The sequence below is a fragment of the Notolabrus celidotus genome, chromosome 8 (genome assembly GCF_009762535.1).
Source record: "Notolabrus celidotus isolate fNotCel1 chromosome 8, fNotCel1.pri, whole genome shotgun sequence".
Classification (NCBI taxonomy): Eukaryota; Metazoa; Chordata; class Actinopteri; order Labriformes; family Labridae; genus Notolabrus; species Notolabrus celidotus.
In genome coordinates, this window is record NC_048279.1 from 9,304,676 (window position 1) to 9,309,436 (window position 4,761).

General features: G+C 41.3%; 1 long non-coding RNA gene across 2 annotated transcripts; it reads right to left on the reverse strand.

Moving 5' to 3' along the window:
* Positions 1-1,236: 1,236 nt before the first annotated feature.
* LOC117817801 lies at positions 1,237-3,690 on the reverse strand. 2 transcript variants are annotated; one of them, XR_004632217.1, is made up of 3 exons: positions 3,593-3,690; positions 1,611-1,711; positions 1,237-1,295 (listed from the first exon to the last, which is right to left on the reverse strand). It is a non-coding gene; the product is annotated as an uncharacterized LOC117817801 (long non-coding RNA). The 2 variants fall into 2 exon arrangements; XR_004632218.1 differs by having other exon boundaries at positions 1,507-1,711.
* Positions 3,691-4,761: the final 1,071 nt, after the last annotated feature.

The following is a 4,761-nucleotide window of genomic DNA, read 5'->3' on the forward strand; positions in this document are numbered from 1 at the left end:
TACCAAAATCTGAGACACTTCCTTGAGTCATGACATTTTCTATGAATTTCCCGCTAAAGTGACCTGATAGAGATAATAGCGATTCTCAAAGCATCTCAGCTTTAAAAGAGGTCTTCAGGTGAAACACTGTTAGGAGGACTTACAGAGGAAAAGGTGGAGGAAAGACGTTTAGAGATAGCCATCATATACGGGTAAAGACTTAAAATAAAATGCATAAATGGTCCGTAAATATGCATGGATGGCTTGTAGAGTTTGTGTGTGGGAAACACTGCTATCAGCCTGTGAAGAGGCTGCAGCACAGTGGTCATGTGTTTTCAAACAGTCTGACATTTACTTTGAAAGTTTGATTCAACAGAGATATTCACTACATTAAATAGTGATGAGACATTATATCTGATCAGATTCTGAGATTAGGCCGATTGATTTCACCATTCATCCTATCACTGAGAGCCTTTCTTTTCTTTTTCTATTTATTTTTGGGGATCGGCCAATCACAGCTTTTGAAAGAGTGTGTCCTACCTAGCAACAGGGTCAACCAGGCAAACTTCCTCACTGAAACAAACATTTCTGTCCTCGCTGAGAGCTGCCCTGAGATTGTTCCTAAATACCTCCAAAGTTAAGAGTCCTCACTAAAACGTTTTAAGCTTTGTTAGGAGCTCTCTGAGAGTAATCTCAGGTTGCTTGTGAACACTGGAGGCTAACATTCAAACACTTCCACCAAGCTGAGTGAAAAAATTTTGCTCTGCTGAGGTAATTATTAAATAAACAAACAAAATGATAATAATAGTAATAATAATAAAACATATAAATTCAATGAATTTATTTCAAAGTGTTACATCATCTTTTCTCTTCACTGAGTTCGCTGTCACATCTCAAAAAGAACTAATAACTGGTGGCATCTTTAATATTGGAATGGGTGTAACAACTACAGGTATCCACAATAACTTTCTTTAGAAAAAAAGTAAATGTTTATGTGCTAAAAATGAGCAGACAATACTACAGTGTAACTAGTTAGTTCATAATAGGGGGTGGCAGTGGTTCTTGCGCTTGTTGCTACCCGTTGTAAAACAGCATACAGATGAGAGACGTAGAAAAAGGAGCAAGAGCAAAAGAAGAAGAAGACTTTGCTGTCAGCTAGCCAGCAAACATTTACTGCAGTGTGTGGCTTCTATGACCACGCAAATCATGTGGGAGGATATGCCAGATGAAAGTGATGTACTTCAAAATGTTTCCTCACCTGTTTGAAAGTCTGTTGAGTTGCGTTAAAATGACGGGGTGTTTGTGGTCACTCCAATCTGCAGGAAATGTGAAACAACAGTGACTGAAAAAGGAAGAAAAGATTCACCCAAGTTTTCAGTAAATATTGCGATAATCTTGTTTTCATGTTTTTTTTTTGCCACGATAATTATGAGGTGAATTTTTAATTTCTCACTAAAGGAGTTGTATTAGGTGTAGGAGAACGAAGAGGAGGTGGAGAACTTAAAAAAAAGGAAAAATAAATTACACCTGTCTATCAGATGGAGGGTGTATATCAGGAGAAGGAGGTCTGGTTCCTGGAGGAATGAATGCTGGTCTATCAGGAGGAGTGGTATCATGAGGAGGAGACGTACCATGAGGAGAAGGCCCATGATGAGTCAGTGTAATGAGATGCTGGGTCTCGGCTGCCTAACAATAGCTGCTGTGTGTCGCTGCTTAGCCCGCTGCTCTCCACCTATTTGTCATAATCACAGCCAGTTTTCTCATTAGTGGAAACCATTAGCCCTTTAAGCTTTATCTGCCTCTTATCAGCACACACACACACACACACACACACACACACACACACACACACACACACACACACACACACACACAGAAACACACACGGACACGGACACAGACACAGACACATCATTAAACCCTAAAAACCATCATAAGAACACACGTGAGCAGTGCAGACCAGAAGAAACAGCACACACAGAGCCGTAGCGCTGCTGGCCCACAATGCCTTGCTCAAGTAGCTCATAAAGAAGTTAGTGACCCCACACGTCTAACTGAGAGACTCCGGCAGTGCCAGCCCGAGTTACACAGCACACCCATCCTAATCTGGCTCCATTAGCGGCGTCTGTCCCTCCACACTTGCTGGGCTTTGTTCAGCTGTCAGGATGACCAATGACGTCGCAGCTCTGCCTGATTCATGGCGGCGACCCCGAGATCACATCTGATGGGAGCGTCAGGCCAAACGACCAAACGCACCCCCAGCAGCCCATTATAGTCTATTTATCTAGCTGGACATCTAATGGGAGCGCTTCTTTTCCAGCGGCACACCGTGATGCTATCGCTGAAGGCTTGGTTAAGACTTGGACTGCTGGGCCGGGGCTATCTGCAGCGGTGCAGGTTAATAACTGGAATAGCTGTTAACTTGTGAAACCTATAAAAAGGAAATAGAGTTGACTGAGGCCTGTGGAAGATCCTCTGGATTTAGATCAGCACAGTGGAGTCACACATGTTTAATCCATCTGTAAAACATCCCTCTGAAACTTTCATCTTCATGAAATCCTGTTTCCACCAAAGGGAAAAAAGGGAAAGAGGAAACCTCATCTACTAGCAACAAATATCAAGTGTGAGTAAAAAAGTCACTGCATTGGAGTCGTTATTGCAACGTAAAACATTATAAACATGAGATAAAAGCTCATTATATTGAAATACAAATGTGTCAGTATGATATAAAAAGTCAAAATTTTGAGATAAATAGTTTTAGTTATAACATACAAATGTTGTATTATGAGATACAGTTTTGATATACAGTCATTGTCAAATAAAAAGTATAACTAACATAAAAAGCTTTGATTGACATAAAATCATCAATGTGAGATAAAAAGTCATAGTTGTGTTACTAAGAGATAAAATTATGAAAAAGTCCTTTTTTTTTTATAAAAGTGTAAAATATTTGAATTAAAGCTGTAAAGAGACATTATCGTGAAACCAAAAGTCTTGGGGCCTGATCTACTAAAGGTTTGCGTGTATAAAAACAGGTGCAAACTTGATAGCGCATGCAAAGCTGACGTACTAACTGGGAGCACCGAGGATTGCGTCTGTCAAATGAGCAAAATAGCACTCGCTATCCATTTAGCGTGTTTGCCTTCATGAATATGCAGAACACATGTAGATCATCAGAACGCACAAAATACTGGGAGGAGGAGATGCAAATGTAAACGTTTAACACACGCAATGTGATTTATCAAACCTGAAGCAGATAGCGCGCAATGTTTTTGCGTCTATGTTTAGCACGTTTGAAAGGCAGGTGCAAACTGGCACAGCGTTACGCACAAATGGCAGTCACAAAAAGGAGCCATGCCATATCTCCTATGGAGAAACTCCTTGCAACACTGCATTTTCTTATAATAAAAAAATAATAAAACAACACAAATTCAAAGCAGTTCAGCACCGTGGATAGCGACCGCATCATTCTGACACCCACTTTAACTTTCTCAACTAATGAAAGCACAGTAGTTCACTGTATCAACAGATATAAAGTTTAGTAAAATTGGCACAGCGGCCCACATGTTCACATACAAACAAAAAATCAATATGAAGTACTCGGCCTACTCACCACAGTCTGGACAAGCCTTAAGCTCTGTGAACTTGTCCGCGATGCACTGTATGTCCATTTTCTTTGCTCTTGCTCAATGAACAATGTGGCAAGTATACTCAGTCTCTCCTGTCTCACCGTGCTCCTCGATGGGTTTTTAATTAGTTTTAACTTGGAGAATGAGCGCTCAGAAGTTGTGCTGGAAGTGACGGGAAGAGTAAAAAATAACAGGAGGGCGCAAACCTCACTGCTGGGTGGTTGACAATGAGCATTTTTGCCAGATCCCTAACAGACTTTCGCTTTGGTATCTGGTCCCTGAAAGAGGTTCTAAAAGAAAGCAGTTGGTCAGGGAAGCTGGGGACGATGTCCCGACTGCGGTGCTCACTAAGCCATTTAAGCTGGTGAATCTTTGGGACAGTTGCTGGATGATGATATCAAGACAGGCATTAAAAACGTTCTCCCAAAAGATGCTCTCTGCGTCAGTGAGGCAACAGTGTTCATCAAAGTGACGCCTAACTCTTCTGGCCCTGGTTGTTTCAAAACTGCAATTGACTTCCCAATTAAGTAGCTAGAGCAAGAGTGGCAGACTTCTGAACTAATTAAATGTGTCCAATATTAGAGATTTTATAAAGGGAAAGTTTTTCCTTTCTTCTTCTGCAGATATTTTGCAATATTCCTTTCATTTCATCGGCAGATCAGCCACTCCGCTCTCCAAACCTATCCGTGGGGACAGCCTATTCAGCACACGCAAAATCCTCATTTAAGGGCGATCCGTTCCACTTTTGCACTTGTCATCATTTGCGCACGCAATCATAGTAGATCACCCGCAACCTGCCCAGAAATACCACATGCAATGTTTTAGTTTGCACACGCAATATTGCGCTCGTTATTTGAGATCTTAGTAGATCAGGCCCTTAATTGTGACCAAGCGGCAACCTCCGGCCACGAGAATAGGAGCCAATGCAGAAGTGTTAAAAACTGGAGTTCATCCAGCATCCGCTTGAGGATGGTTCTGGAAGTACCGAAAACCACATACACATCAATTGAAAAAAGACGATCTTTACAGCAGAAATAAACATGTTTACAGCCTGGTAAAAAAAATTAATGTAGTCTGGGTAGCTCATTTCTCGAGCCGCACACACTTCACGGGGGTGAATTGTTTCATAACGTGGCAGTTTTGAAGATATTAA